Below are 16,667 nucleotides of genomic sequence, written 5' to 3'. Positions count from 1 at the left end.
ATGATTTTATGAATATTACATGCAAACAAGCAAATTAGACTCACTGAACTTGGGAGATCATTTCTTCCCCTTCTTTCCTCTAGGGTTAGCTGCTATTTTCTGAATGTGATATTGATTCTATGGTAACACGCACAAAGGTATTAATCAGGAGAACAGGAGCTTCTGTGAATTCAGTAAAGCTTATTACAGAGTACCTCATTATAACACATTACCAATCTACGACCCCAATAACAGCAGTCCCTTAACTATAGATTACATTTTTAAATGGTTGTCCCTTTTACATGCTGTATATTGGAACACTCTTTACAGTTTCCACAAGAACTCTTAAGGAAGAAAAGAATGGATAATGAAAAATAAAAAGCAGCTCCTGCTTAAGGGCACTTAACCTAGAGGTAGACATCTAGGCAGACCCAAGCAACCTATTGCTTCCCCCTTCCCCTTTCTTACACTACCTACGGATGATCATTTTGCTTTTCAACACCATGATTCTAAAATTAAGTACTGTATCCCATTATCTGTGTGTAATCAACAGTTTTTATTATTTTCATTTTCAAGCAATTATTATCAAAGTTCAATTTTTATATGATAATAGCCAAATTCTGGTGAGAGCCTTCGAAGCAGATACCCACATCTTGCTGGGATTCCTGCAAATGCATATACTCCCTTTTAAAAAGTCTTGTAACTACCAGTAATCATTGATCCAGTCATTGTAATCATATGGAAGAATATGTCCTAGAGCAATTATCTTAAACAGAAAAATGTTTTCTAGTCACAGATGTTCAAAGTAGTATTATTTATAATATTTGTGTTTGTGGGTAAACTCATTAGGGGCTTTCTTTCATTCTTGTATATATTCCAAATTTTCTTTAAGGAGTATTTAGTATTTATAATTAAAATAATTTACTTTAAAAAAGCTTTCTCCTTTAACAGTGAAAAGAGCTCTAAGTACTCAAAGAGCTGAGGAGAAGAAACAAATTTCTCTTCCTTTCTACATGTATATAACATAAACGCATGATACTAACTACTAAAGAAAAGAAAGAGAAAACATGGACCTAAGTTTGCTTTTTTTGTTTGTTTGTTTTTAAGTGCTCTGTATTGCAGTTGACTAACAAATCAAATTTTGAAACACTAGGCTTTCAGTTCCTCTGAGGCAAAGAAAAAATATTGTTTTGTCCCTTACTCCTTGCCTGGAATACTACAGGTACTCAATAAACTCTTGCGAATATATGAACACGGTCTTTCCACTGGTTCAGAACCATGGATAGCAAATCAGCTCTTTTTTTTTTTTTAAATAGAACATGCATTCTCTTAAGAGGGAACAGATGTATAGTTGCCGAAGCTCATTCAGCTTCATATTGGTCTCATTACATAGGCAAATAGTTACCTTCTCTAGGCCTCATTTGCCCCACTGGTAAAATAATTCAATGGCTTGCCTTTTCAGTAGCAGAAAGCTGGATCAGAGAAATAGTGACCATCCATAAGTGAGGCCTAAACTTTTTTACCTTCTCACATGGATACATAAATATTTATTTCCTGGCATTACTCTGCTGATGAGTTTTACACCTTTGCTTATCTGAAGAACAAAAAATAGGAAAAATTCCTCAGTAAGGTAATTTCACCAATATATCTATTTCCCTATTGTCCTCAGCCCACAGTACTAGGAACGGCCACCCCATGAACTTGATGACTCCATTAGGTTATGATGGAAAATGAAAAAATAAATTGTGGTGAGAACTTCATTTTCAACTACAGGAAAGGTCAAGGACAGGTCTGATTTGGTAACCTCAGAGAAAGACAGTATCAAAAATTCTCCAAATTCTTCATAATCCCAGGAGTGAGTGTATTATTAATTTTCTAAATTTAAAAAGGCAAGTTTTAAAAAATAAAAATGGCAAGATTTTCATCTTTTGAGAGCTGCAAAGGAAAGGAAAAACAAAAAGAAAACATGCTTTCTCATTCCCAATTACTTTGAAATATTCTCCATGGATTACTATTTCCTAAAAATTAACACCCCCCTCCCCCCCCTTTTTTTTAAAGAGTTTTAAAAACCACATAGCTATTCTTTGACTAAAAAAAAGTCACTCTTAAGAGTTTAGCACAGGACCTAGAACATGGCAGACTCTCAACAAATGTTAGGTCTTCTTTTTCCTCTCCCCCAGTCTTTCCTATTTCTATGAGCTAAGTTTTATTTTCTAAGACTTTTTCCTTGATCTTCTAGATTCAAAAAAGATATCATTGATTGGAAAAGAATGAAGTTTAAAATCCTAGATTAGGGCTTCCCTGGTGGCACAGTGGTTGAGAGTCCGCCTGCCGATGCAGGGGACGTGGGTTCGCGCCCCGGTCCGGGAAGATCCCACATGCCGCGGAGCGCCTGGGCCCGTGAGCCATGGCCGCTGAGCCTGCGCGTCCGGAGCCTGCCCTCCGCAATGGGAGAGGCCGCAACAGTGAGAGGCCCGCGTACCGCCAAAAAAAAAAAAAAAAAAAAAAAAAAAAATCCTAGATTAGTGTCTGAGTATCAGTAAAGATGACTGGCTTCCACATTTTGTTACTTTTCATGTTCTGGTTCCATTTCCTTTCTCGTAGTTCTCCTGGAATTTGTCTTTTTCTCTCTGTCTTTCATAACCCATTGCTCTTTGTGTATTGGGATTCTCTCTTAAGTTTTACTCCCTATTCTCTGGAGCCATAAATCCCAATTCATCCAGGTAAATTTGCCCTTATATTGGTATCCACTGCTCTTGGATTTGTGTTGTTCCCGTTTTGAGCGGCTCCCATCCCCTCGAAGTCTGCTCACCCCATTTTCTAGCTGACTGTTACCATCCTCCGTTCATTGTGGAAAGTCACAACCATGAATGTTATCACAGAGATACCTCATAAAAATCTGTATCTTTATTATATAGAATCAGTAGGTATAAAAAGAAAGTTCTTCCAAGTAAGAAGTATAACACTCTACATTTCATAGTTATTGGTAGTAGATTGGTTTTGGGAGTAGATCCCAGGAGTAGTGCCATCACATAATTCACTTTGGATTAAAATTCATTAAAGAAATCTATTAATTAGAACCCATGCAAGAGCCATTAGATGTATAACATCTAGATAATCTTATTATAAGGCTGTTATGGCAAGGGGCATTAAAATGTGGTTCTAACAACGTATACATACCACAGAGAGAATGATACTCAGTCTAAATCCACAGGTAAGTATAGGCTTTAAAGATTCAGATCACCAGCAATGTGCTGTGACTTATTTTTCAACCAACCCTAAAAGATATTTAGAACTAAGGATCTCCTGAAATGTGACTTCAGATGTGAGCAGGGAAAAAAAGAAAAGGGATAAAACTATCCACCATTTTTTTCTGTTAGAGCAACAATGAAAATGTGTCAGGAGCATCTGCTCCTAAAATAACACAATAGAATAAAAATTGGCAACTGAGGCTTAGAAGTTAATTTCAAAGGTTTATTCCACAGAGGGTTCATATTTAGCAGCTGTCAATTCGCTACCAATAACCATAATAAAAATCAGCAAAACCTGAACTCTTCTCCTGCCAAAGAGACAGTCATTTGTGAGTGTTGGAGGTTTTTTGTGATGTTGTTTCTTGAAAAAGTAGATGTCTATTTCATTGAAACAATGTATTTACTGAAAAATTTCATTTGAGAAAAAGACGACTGAAACTATTTTTCCACATTTTGAAAAAATTAGTATATGAAAACGTGTGGGATTTTTTTGTTGTTCCAATATTTTTAGGCAGTGTTTTATAACCTGAGGTAATTTTGACCCCCAAGGGGATATTTGGTGATATCTAGAAACATTTTTGTCACACTAGGGGCTGCTATTGGCATCTAGTGCATAAATACCAGAGATGCTGCTAAGCATCTTATAATATATAAGGCTACCCCTATGACAGTGTTTGGCCCAACGCGGCAACAGAGCCCAGGTTGAGAAACTTTTGTTTAAAGGAATTGGCTTGATGGATTTAGACTAAAGGTGGGTTTGCATTTACAAACTTTCCAAACCATGGTTTCCATCAGAAGTGTCATGGTGGAGAGCTGCTGTAGGCAGACACTGGCTGTGCTTTAAGCAAGTGCTATTGGAACAACAGAGTCTAACTCTTTAGATAAAAATTATAGCAAGTACATTCACACTGATGTAATTAAGTTTGCGTCCGCACTTATACTTGATATGTTTCTATGTACAACATTTTATAACTGGGTCATAAGAATGAATTCTTAACTAAAATGGTACAGGAAGCTTCTTTGGATAATAATTACCTTTTAAATGTACCTTAGCTAATATTCCACACAGGCTCTTTAATTCATCATCAAACAAATGTTAAAAACTTAAATATAGTTTTATCCCAATCTTTATCTCATCACTTTCTCAAATTAAAGTTATTTCCAAAAAGCATATATAAAATATTATAATTAGATTACTCATTTTTAAAATAATAATTTTAAGGACTCTACGTAATAGAAACAGCTACTTTCAGGCCAAAAAAAAAAAAAGCACTAAGGATCCATAGTTCATTGGGTCTACTCTCTATTAATCACTGACAAAAATTTATATATCTAATACTGATTTACTTTAAAAAATGTCATCTAACATGTAAAAATATTTTCAGAAAAACGATTATTTACCCCGTGAAAAATAAAAGAACAGAGAATAAAGCAGGGGCAAATGAAACACATATATGTATGTTTCTCTCTCTCCCCCGTCCCCACATATATATCCAATAAAATTGATCTTCGGCAAATAATATCACTAAGAAATTTAAGGGGGACCCACTCTACTATCAGCATGGTGACTTCCATTTAAATCAGAAAACATTTCAAAATTCAGCATCTTAAAAACTTTCTCCTTCCATTTGGATCCCCAGAACATTCAGTGTCTCTCCCTCCCTCCTTCCCTCTCTTCCTTCCTTCCTCTCTCCCTTCCTTCCTTCAATTTAACACTTATACAGCACTTAAAATATGCCTGATATTTGTCTTAATTTTTTACAAGTATTATATTAACTCATTTAATTCTCCTAACCATCATATATGTGTGTGTGTGTGAGTGTGTTGTGTGTGTATTTATATATATCTCCTACATTTTATAAACAACGGAACTAAGGCATACAGAGATCAAGTAATTAGCCAAGGTCTTGTACCTAGTAAGCGGCTGAGCCAGGACTTGTATCAAAGCAGGCTGGTCCTAAAAGCCATGAACTTTATCCCTTTGCAGGTTGCCTCTCCTCTTTATCACATGCTACTATTCCTCGTGTTTATCTCAGGCCTGCCCAGATAGTGTGGCCTTGGAGGAGAATGAATGTTGTGAAAGGTTGCAGGTCAAGTCAAAAGGAAATGTATTGGAGGGGAGTGGCCTTATCAGCTGGTCCATCCATGGAGTTGCTTTGTCCAGAAATCTCTTAGAAATACATGCTGAAAAATAGTAAGATATAAATTAAAAGCATCTGTTCTCTTACTGTCAGCTGTTTATGGCATATATTTTATGTCACTAACAACTCATTTCTTCTCCATAAGGAGAGCCAGAATAGAATGGTATTTAAGGGCATGGACTCTGGAGCTCTACCTCCTCGGTTTAGTTCCTAGAACTGCTATAATTATGTTTCTATTGCATTTCTTGAATGCTGGGCAGAGACAATGCTATGTTTTCTTCTTCATGGGAACACTGTCAGATCACATTTCCCTTTGTATGTAAGTGGGGCCATATCGCTATTCCTCTCCAATAATATGAGTGGAAATAATGTGTGACAATTCCAGCCCAAGATGCCTAAGAGCAAGTGTACCTTGTCTGAGTTCTCTTTCTTGCCTTATCTAACATCTGGATGCAGAAGATCAGGATGCAGTGGAGGATTCAGAGGCCTTAAAGGATAGTGGAGCCACAACATAGAAGAAGCCTGGGTCCTTTAATTACTACATAGAGTAAAGCTTCCACCCCTGACATTGAACTATGGTTGATTATGATGTGAGTCAAAAATAAATCTTTATTATGTAAAGCCATTGAAATTTTGAGTTGTTTCTTACAACAGCTAGCTTTTATTATGCTAACATGAATTCATATCACCATGTGACCAAAATGATCACTCAAACTCCAAAGTACTTTGACTTGGAATTGCTTTACTCAATCTGTGTTCCTTTCCAGAAGAGCTTTGACAGTCCCATTACCTATGTATCACTTTTCTGCCGTTAACTGCCCTGTCCTACCATCCAATCACTTCAGCACTTCTGTATAGATTCAAATTTCAAATGTTAAAATAACTTAGTTCAGACACAAATATTTACAGCAGTTAAATGTTCATTTGTAAACCTAAGGAATACCAGTACAATTGATGGAAATATCTATTATCCAAGTAAAATATATTGAAACTCTCTGCTATAAAATCTGACTTTTTCACTGTCTGATTGTGCTACCTGAATGAACAAAACAAAAAACATGGCTCATATGGTCATAACTCTCATAAAGAAAATTATGTCTAATACTAATATTACCTCTTCCTACAGATATTATTCTATTCAAAACAAACAAGGAAATCTTTCACTTTGCTACCCCCTTAGCAAATTAGTGACTAAATCTAAGTCTTAAGTCTTCATGCCAATATTTCAAGAAGGGCTCCCTAATGCTTGTAAATTGCCAAAGAGATGTAATTCTAAAGGATATGACCTCTTAACAAGTACTTGGAAGAAATATTATGTTCAGGATTGCAAATATGAATTCATTGTGCTCTTTTAGAAGTTATGCCTTCAGGGTCTTCTGTTTGTGATGGTTCAGTCCCAAGGAGGACAGGGACAATTTGTGTATTACTCCGCCTTGGCAGATGCATAGATTCTCCTATAACGTTTTCATCTCCAAATGTCTCAAACAGTTTAAAAACTAAGGGATTATTGATTGATTTGGCTATATTCCTTGTAATCTCACTAAGAAGCTCAGAAAAATTTCCTTTGCCTCCATCATGCATACGTTGCTCAAAGGCTGAAAGGACAGAGAGTATTTCTTCTGAACTTTGACTGAGCCACTAGAGTTAATAGATATATAATATCCATATATTTTATTAAGAAGATATAAGCAATATCTCAATCTGTATTTTCTGCCTGTGAATAAACAAAATGTCTAGAAAATTACAGAATGATTCAAATCAAATTTTTAAAAATATTATTTATATCAAGAACATATTTAAAATGTATGTCTTCTGCAACTGTTTCTCTACTAAATTACCAGTTATTTTGATTAGTGCTGCGTGTATAAAGACAAATCAGATGTGGTCCTTGACCTTAAAAAAATTTGCAAAATACTAAGTCAGACAGAGAAACACAAATACCATATGATATCACTTATATTTGAAATCTGAAAAAATGATAGAAATAAACTTACTTACAAAACAGAAATAGACTCAGACAGAGACAAAAACTTATGGTTAGAAAAGGGGAAAGGGGAGGACAAATTAGGAGTTTGGGACTAACAGATACACATTACTATATATAAAATAAATAAACAACAAGGACCTACTGTATAGCAGAGGGGATTATATTCAGTATCTTGTAATAACATAAAATGGAAAAGAATCTAAATCACCGCTGTCTACCTGAAACTAACACAACATTGTAAATCAACTGTACTTCAATGTTAAAATGTTGCAAAATAATGAACAAAATGGAAAGAGATATTTCTAAAGGTAAGTAACGTCTTACACACCCTACAACATAAAGTCATAGGCAATAAAATCATAAAATCATCTGCTGAGTCTGTTTTAAAATGAGACGACAAAAGCAATAAACACTGCACCTAAAACCCAGGGACCATAAACATTACACATTCTGAAAAATAGCTGTCAGCATGGAAGTCTTGACCATATGTTCACAAACTCAATTTGGATAAAAGGAAAAAGGCTGAAGTCTTGGCACACCAAGGTCAATATGTAGATATATTCTAATTAGCACTTAAAATAAAATGGCCAGCATCTCCACGGAGAGCTCATTTCTTTTCTTAAGGATTAGTAGAGAAAAAGTTAAAAGACTACTATTAAATTAATAGCACTTTTTATTTTGTTTTTGACATCCAAATGCAAATACCTTTTTTCTTAAGAAGCAGTGGTGAAATCAAATTAAAATGAAAGTTTTTTACCCAGCATAGAATTAAGTACAGCTTGGTGGCAAACGATCAATTGGAGAAGCCATCTAGAATGAGCCATCTCAAAACTTTTAAGAGGATTATAACTCAGCATAGTAGGAAGGGAACATATATTTGACAAAGTATTAGACCAGCACAGAAGTTTAAGCATACTCCTGTGTTCATTTTATATATGAGGGAACTGAACTCATAGAGTACTGAAATCATTCAAAGTTAAAGAATTAATTTGTCAGTAGATTTTGGACAAGAATTTGGTTGAGTCTCAACATTCTCTTCACACTATACATGAAAGATGCCTAGATGATGTGTACTGACTGACCTCTCTAAACTTCACAAAATGAAGGGATACAAAGTACAGTAATCTTAAATGAAGTAGGAACAGATTAGTAGAAAAAGGGTCTTGTAAAAATTAGAAGTGAGTTCTAATCCAATGCCATAGTAACTTCAGGTTACTAATTTTTTTAAATGGAAAGAATAAATCCTCATTTTGTCCAACCCATAGGACTACGGAGAGACCAAAGTAAGATAATAAAAATGGTGAATATTGCAAGTTATTTCCAATTATTATAGAAAGTTTTGTAATTAAATATCACTTATCCTTAAAAGAGATTAATAGACTACTAATAGCTTTTTTCTAGACCTTTTTTTCTTAAGGCAGAGATGCAATTATAATACGTAAATGAATTAAGAATGCTACACTGAATAGTTTATATACTTTTCTCAGGGACGCATAAAAATTTCTTTATGGATACATTCTAATTTAAAAGATAATTTTGCCTAAAATATGTACGGCTATTTCAAGGCTCAAGTGTATAGGCAATTATCTGAAAAAAAAGCTCAAAGTTGGACTAACAGGCAGTTCCCATATTAACTAAGGCACTATTGGTAGCGGAATATGACTTAAAAAACAACAATGTCATTTTCTATTGATTTAGTCTCTCTTCTTTCAAACCACGCTAGGCCCTAACATTAAACTCTCTTAACAATTCAAAAAAAATTTTTTAAATGTTTCCGTAACTCACTTTTTCTATTCATGTATAAATTCACAGAAAGTTGCAAAAATGTACCAGGAGGACCCCAGTTTCTTCCAGTGACAATATCCTGCATAACAACAGTACAATATCAAAATGAGAAAACTGGCATTAGTACAATCCACAGGGTTTATTCCAATGTCACCAGGTTTAAAAAGACTTGTGCTTGTATGTATGTGTGTGTGTGTATAGCTCTATGCAATTCTGACATGTGTAGATACATGTAACTATGATGCAATCAAGATCAGAACTACTCTATCACCATAAGGCTCCTTCTTGCTACCTCCTTATAGCCACATGACCCTCTTGCCCCATTCCAGCCCTAACCCCTGCCAAACCACTGATCTCTTCTTTATATTGGTGTCATTTCAAGAATGTCATATAAATGGAATCATCCAGTCTGTAAATATTTGAGATGGACTTTTTTCACTCAGCATAGTTCCTTTGAAATCAGTCTAAGTTGTTGCATGTATCAATAGTTTGTTCCTTTTTTTTTGCATAGAAGTCAATGATATGGTTGTACCACAGTGTATTAACTTTTTAAACAAATTGATGTTTACTTTTTTCAAATATATAATATCGTTAAAATTAAAACATAGGCTAAAAATATCTACCTAAAATTTAAAGAACAGTTTCTTTATATGCTGTACAAAGATGTATAGAAAGAAAGAACGTACTTCCATAAAGTTTGAAAAAATAACATTCTGAAATAGAATTTTATCCAAAATAGAACTTGGTTTCTAAGATATAAAACTGTCATACGTTCTATTTAGTGGCTCAATTTGTAGCTGCAAAATTTGTATCTATAACCTAGAAAGAGTTATAAATATTTTACTCAGTTTCAGCACTTAATTTAATTCATTTACACATTAGACTAGGTTAGATTATTCAGTGTAATAAGAAATATGGTATAGATAATAGTTAGCATTTTATGGTTCATTGTCTTTGAAACAGGAAATGTATTTTTTTAAAGACTGACTATAGATTTTAATGTAACGTTGCTGTGATTACAACATTTGTCTTTCAGATACATTCTGAAAATATTTTGATTAAGTAAATTAGTGAATATCCATTCAATAAAATACTATATAGCAATTTAGAATGATGATAATAGTACACAATTTAATGGTGTGGGAATATATTCGTGAGCCATTAGTAATCGTCATAGAAGGTTAAAAAATAGTTTATATAATATTATTTTATAAAACGATGCATATAAATGCACACATACATAAAAAACATTTGGAATAGTATATACATATTGTGTAGTAAAAATAAGTATTTAAAAAGGGACATTCTGAGCTATTGTTTGGAACATTACTTTTGAAATGCTTTTAAAAGGAACTTGAACACAGTCTGACTTACAAGATCACTATTCTTATATAAAGGACAGAATTTTCCTTTTGCTACAGAGTCAATGTTCTTGTACAGTAATATTATTTTCTTCTTTTTATCCAGTTGTACTTAATTTAATTAGTTAACATGTTTGCTTTATTCATTTTCATAAACATAATTCAATTTTTGAAGTTTCTTCCTATCTTCACCAGCAACAGAATAGTGGCTGCATAACACTGATTAAACAAATTACTTCAAAACAAAAACCACAAAAATAAAAGACTTCTTAGTTTCTCTAAATATATCAAATTGAGCTTTTAATAAAGTATTTAGAGTTTGTGCATGCTCCAGTATTGCTCAACTCATATCTTATGATTTCTTTTTCCTTTACTTATTAAAGCTGCTGTACAACTGCTCAGCTATTTACCATTTCTTCCTACATCTTGATTCTTAGCAATTTTTAGTGATATCATAAACTGTAGCATATTACTGATCAATATTATATATAGCCTCGGGTAGACTTTTCCCTCTTCTGCCACCACTGGCAACATATAAAAACTGTTCAGGGCTTCCCTGGTGGCGTAGTGGTTGGGAATCTGCCTGCCAAGATGGGGGGCATGGGTTCGAGCCCCGGTCTGGGAGGATCCCACACGCCACAGAGCAGCTGGGCCCAGCGCGCCATGGCTGCTGGGCCTGCGCTCTAGAGCCGAAGGGCCACAACTACTGAAGCCCACACGCCTAGAGCCCATGCTCCGCGACAAGAGAGGCCACTGCAATGAGAGGCCCACACACTGCAGCGAAGAGTAGGCCCGGCTCGCTGCAACTGGAGAAAGCCTGCGTGCAGAAACAAGGACCCAACGCAGCCAAAAATAAATAAATTAAAAATAAATAAATAAGAAAAAAATTAAAAAAAAAAACAGTGTTCAATCAGTGCATCTGCTTCTATTGCCCTGAATAAAGCTTGCAATTTATGGTGTCACTAATATCTAATTTTCTTTTAAACTGGAAACTTACCTTTCATATATTAAGCACTAGGATTAGTACTTCAAAGGTATCTATTATAAAATTTTTCAATTAATAATAAGGTACTCATAGAATAATGGGATCAATTACTGACATAATTTTCTTTTAATATTTTATATCCATTATCATTTTGTGACCACAAATGTATCTCAAGGACATATTATCGGGGCTTCCCTGGTGGCGCAGTGGTTAAGAATCCGCCTGCCAATGCAGGAGACATGGGTTCGTGCCCCGGTCCGGGAAGATCCCACATGCCACGGAGCAACGAAGCCTGTGTGCCATAACTTCTGAGCCTGCGCTCTAGAGCCCACGAGACGCAACTACTGAAGCCCGCACGCCTAGAGCCCGTGCGCTGCAACAAGAGAAGCCTCTGCAATGAGAAGCCCGTGCACTGCAATGAAGAGTAGCCCCCACTCGCCGCAACGAGAGAAAGCCAAAAATAAATAAATAAATAAATTTATTTTTTAAAAAAGGACATATTATCTTCTAATTTGGAAAAAAAAGTTGGGCAATTTGAAAGTGATTGTATCAACTACTTCAAGAAAACAAATGTGGATCCTGCACTATTCATAGTGATAGTACCACCACTACTACTATTAGTAACAGCTAATACTTACCCAGTGATTACTATCTGTTATGTACTTTAATTCCTTTTGTCCTAACAACAGCCCTATGAGATAAGTGACTTCACCTATTTAACTGGCTATCCTGGTCACACCATCGGAATATGGGGGAACTGCACTTGGACCCAGGCAGTCTGGCTCCAATTATGCAGTGCTAGAGTGGATGTTACAGAAATTCATCAAAATGTGAACTAATTTAAGCTAGTCTACACCTGAATTTTTTGGTCTCAAGGTTCCCATTTTCAAACTTGTCCATGTCTGCGTTAATCAGCCATAGCTTAGCTCGAAAGCTGCAGTAGTTCACTAGTTTTCCTGCAACTGATGAAAGAGTCCAGGTATCATGTATGGACATTTTCTTGAGGCTTTAAGCATCACTTTACCATATTATGAGCTTACCCTAAGGGCTAAATGTCATATACAAACAAGGGAATACAGATATATAATTTCTAGCTACCCTTATGCCAAAGGTGGTCTACAATTTTCCTTAAATTTTATTAAAAATTCAAGAACTTATTTCAACATCTCTACTCTTCCATCCTTCAAATTTACAAATAACATTAAGTGCCACAGTTTATACGTGGACTAGCATTCTAAAGATGTGACATTTTCCTTTGAAAGAGAATATTTGGAAGTTAGAAGACTTGAATCTGAGTATCATCGCTGCCCTACGACATTAGATAAGTTCCTTAACCTCTCTGAGTTGTACTTTACTCGATTTGGACAATTTAATTATGTGATTTCCATGGCAATGGGCTTTTCTAAGAAATGTCTACAAGAATTCAAGATGAATTAGAGGTTCATTTAGTGATGGCGATCCAAAGGGACACCCATGACCTAGTGCAATTTAGAGAGGTTTGATTATGATCTATTTTCGCCTCTCTGTTCATTAAGGAACAACAATTAACTTTACCCGTTTTTACACTTCCTGAAAACAACTTTAAATGACAGAATGAAAGCTACAAAACTTGACTTTATGATCAATTTGAGGCCATCTTTAGAAAGAATACAAGTGTCAAGTTAAGCTCTCCGGAAGAGGCCAGCGTTGGATGCGGCTGGTATCCTAGCGAGCCTCAAAGCCCTTCACCCCGAGAAGATGGCTGATCCTTGGCAGGAATGCATGGATTATGCAGTAACTCTAGCAAGACAAGCTGGAGAGATGGCTCGTGAAGCCCTAAAAAATGAAATGAATATTATGATCAAAAGTTCTCCAGTTGATTTGGTAACTGCTACTGACCAAAAAGTTGAAAAAATGCTTATCTCTTCCATAAAGGAAAAGTATCCATCTCACAGTTTCATTGGTGAGGAATCTGTGGCAGCTGGGGAAAAAAGTATTTTAACTGACAGCCCTACGTGGATCATTGACCCTATTGATGGAACAACTAACTTTGTACATGGATTTCCTTTTGTAGCTGTTTCAATTGGCTTTGTTGTTAATAAAAAGATGGAATTTGGAATTGTATACAGTTGCATGGAGGATAAGATGTATACTGGCCGGAAAGGAAAAGGTGCCTTTTATAATGGTCAAAAACTACAGGTTTCACGCCAAGAAGATGTTACCAAATCACTCTTGGTGACAGAGTTGGGCTCTTCCAGAACACCAGAGACTGTGAGAATTATTCTTTCTAATATGGAAAGGCTTCTTTGCCTTCCCATCCATGGGATCCGAGGTGTTGGAACAGCAGCTCTTAATATGTGCCTTGTGGCAGCTGGAGTTGCAGATGCATATTATGAAATGGGAATTCACTGCTGGGATGTAGCAGGTGCTGGTGTTATTGTGACTGAAGCTGGTGGAGTACTCTTGGATGTAACAGGTGGACCATTTGATTTGATGTCACGAAGAATAATTGCTTCAAACAATAAGACATTAGGGGAAAGGATAGCCAAAGAAATTCAGATAATACCTCTTCAAAGAGATGATGAAGATTAATTCTAACAGCTTCACACATTCAATCACAGTTGCATCTCTCCAGGTTTACTGATGGTGTTACAAAATTCAGGACATCTGTTTCACTTGAATCATATGATTGGTTTAAATTGTCTTCGATGTCCCGATTAAAAATTGCAACTTGTTCTGTATTTTACTAAGAGTAGGTATGCAAGAATGGCTGAAATGTTTGTTTCATTGTTTTAAAAATTTTTGCGTGTTAAGAATGTACTTTGGGAAAAATATGCAGGCCAGTTGATGAGACAGGTATCACATCAACTGAAATAGTCAATTAGCAATTTAGAGTTTCTAAGTATTTATGAGCCTCTGAAATCTTGACTTAACTATTTATGTGCGTATGCATTCTTAATTAGAAAGTTAACTTTTTGGAAAATTTTTTTTCTTTAGTTCCAAAAGCCATACTTAACTAAATTTGTAAGAAGTATATAATGAGTACTTCCTAGACAAAGGTTTCTTTCTTTGCAGAGAACCTTGTTTTATTAATCAGTGTAGCACCACACATGGTACCTGTTAAACAGTAGGCAATCCAAAAATAAGCATTGAAAGAATTAATATTTTAAAGGTAGCAATTCCTAGTTGCTACATAAAGTAATGAGTTCATCATTCTGTAATTTTACTTCAGGTTCGGAAGTAGAAATTATGTAGTCATCCTTTTTATATTTCACATTACCATTCCTTTTAACATTTCACATTACCATGCCATTTCAATTAACTGTACCTATACGTCCTGATACATTTCAATTACTGTACCTCCTGATATCATTTGTTATTGTGGGCATTTCTGCAGTTTATATGTTTTTCAAAACACTGCATTGCAGTATTTGTTTGGATTTCTTTAAAGTCCATATATAAAAGAGAAGAAACAGTTTCAGAAAAGCACTTTCATCAGGTATCTGATGTAACTAGATACTGTATGACACTTTACTAAACTCAGAATTCATGTTTTCAAGATGATCTGGCTGAGCACAGGAACCTGGCAGATATACTGCATTGTTAATATTGAACTATTTCTTTCTTCCCAGTCTCCTTATTTACCTTTGTTGATTCTATTCAGCCTTAAAATATTCCTTAATAGTCTTTGGCTTCTCAAACTCAAACAGAAAATTGTTCTGGTTCATAGATATTTTTAAAAGAATAACTTATTGCTTAGCCTTGTCCTTTGACACATGAACAGTATTAAGTTTTGTTATAGGCTCATGTGAGCCTTATATTTGATGAAAGGAGAAGCGCTTCTATAAAGTTTTCAAGACAGGATTTTTTTTTTAATTGTCATGCACATGTAATACATTAAATATCTATGAACCTAAGATTTGAGTATTATAATTACTGTATTTGTACGGTTGGTCAAATGCATCTCATACTGTATTATTCTAAGACAGGTTGTTTTGCAATTAAATATATTGTGATTAAGAATATGATCATGAATAAAATTTTAACTAAAACGTAAAAAAAAAAAAAGTGTCAAGTTAATATTGGCCCTGCAGATGAAGAGTTTACACAGAACCATTTTTTGTGTCCATTGACAGAGCAACTGGATAATCTGTGGAAGTCTATTGTCACCTGAACAGTTAAGACCTCAAACATATCCTGGACTGAAGTTCAACCCATGCATAATTAAAATCATTCTAATTCCGTATTCTATAAATATGCAGAAGATGCAAAATGAGAACCAAACATATTCCCCTGCAGAAGCTACTTGCATCCGGCCAAACCTCACCAGAGATCATTTCAAATATCAATTCTTCATGGGCACAGAATCAGGTTAAAATGATGGTGTGTGATCAGGCTGCTCTCTTTTTTCCCACTGCATTATGCATGATCTCTGACTGCTCATAATATAACAAACTGCAGTGTTTCAATAGTGATTTGCATTCTGTGCTAAACTGCAACAGCCACTTCCATTTTATAGACTAATGGTCTCTTACACTGCATATTTGTAATATCACTTTTTAAATTTCCTCTTAATACTACAGCTCTGTTTAGACAGTGAGGAGAAATAGGCTCTTTAAAATATTTACCATTTTATACATAACAAGTAAAAGGTAATCTTACAAAGACAGATTTTTGCCCTGGCATTATTTATTTATTTTATTATTATTATTATTATTATTTGCGATATGCGGGCCTCTCACTGCTGTGGCCTCTCCCGCTGCGGAGCACAGGCTCTGGACGCGCAGGCCCAGTGGCCATGGCCCACGGGCCCAGCCGCTTCGCGGCATGTGGGATCCTCCCAGACCAGGGCACGAACCCGCGTCCCCTGCATTGGCAGGCGGACTCCCAACCACTGCGCCACCAGGGAAGCCCCATTATTTTTGATTCTTACTCCCCTCTCCCCTCCCTGCCAGGCATTTCCACGATTGCTTCTTATTTTGTTGTGTAGACTAAGAAACCGGCAATAACTGTGCCTGAGTGACTGTTTTAAAGGACAGAAATATTACCTGATAATGGAATTGTACAATAATCCAACTTTCTATTACTGTTAAAGCAACTTATAATATTAATGATTTAAAATATAATATTAATATAGTTTCTATTCTTATTCTAGAGCCAGTAGAAAGGAATGTAAAGGCAGGATATAGCATCAGTGCT

The 16,667-nt window shown here is 35.4% G+C and overlaps 1 protein-coding gene and 1 pseudogene across 20 annotated transcripts in view; one reads left to right on the top strand and one right to left on the bottom strand.

Annotated features, from left to right (window-relative positions):
- NRXN1 (neurexin 1) overlaps window positions 1–16,667 on the bottom strand; it is a 1,121,986-nt gene that overhangs the window by 263,627 nt on the left and 841,692 nt on the right. The window lies entirely within an intron of this gene.
- LOC114901005 lies at window positions 13,193–14,299 on the top strand (annotated as a pseudogene). The gene has a single exon (XR_003794988.1). The product of XR_003794988.1 is annotated as an inositol monophosphatase 1 pseudogene (transcript).

This window comes from Monodon monoceros, unplaced genomic scaffold (genome assembly GCF_005190385.1).
Source record: "Monodon monoceros isolate NGI ecotype Baffin Bay Population unplaced genomic scaffold, NGI_Narwhal_1 Super_Scaffold_19, whole genome shotgun sequence".
Taxonomy (NCBI): Eukaryota; Metazoa; Chordata; class Mammalia; order Artiodactyla; family Monodontidae; genus Monodon; species Monodon monoceros.
The sequence above is the reverse complement of the archived record's forward strand: the minus strand, read 5'-3'. Positions and strand labels throughout refer to the sequence as shown.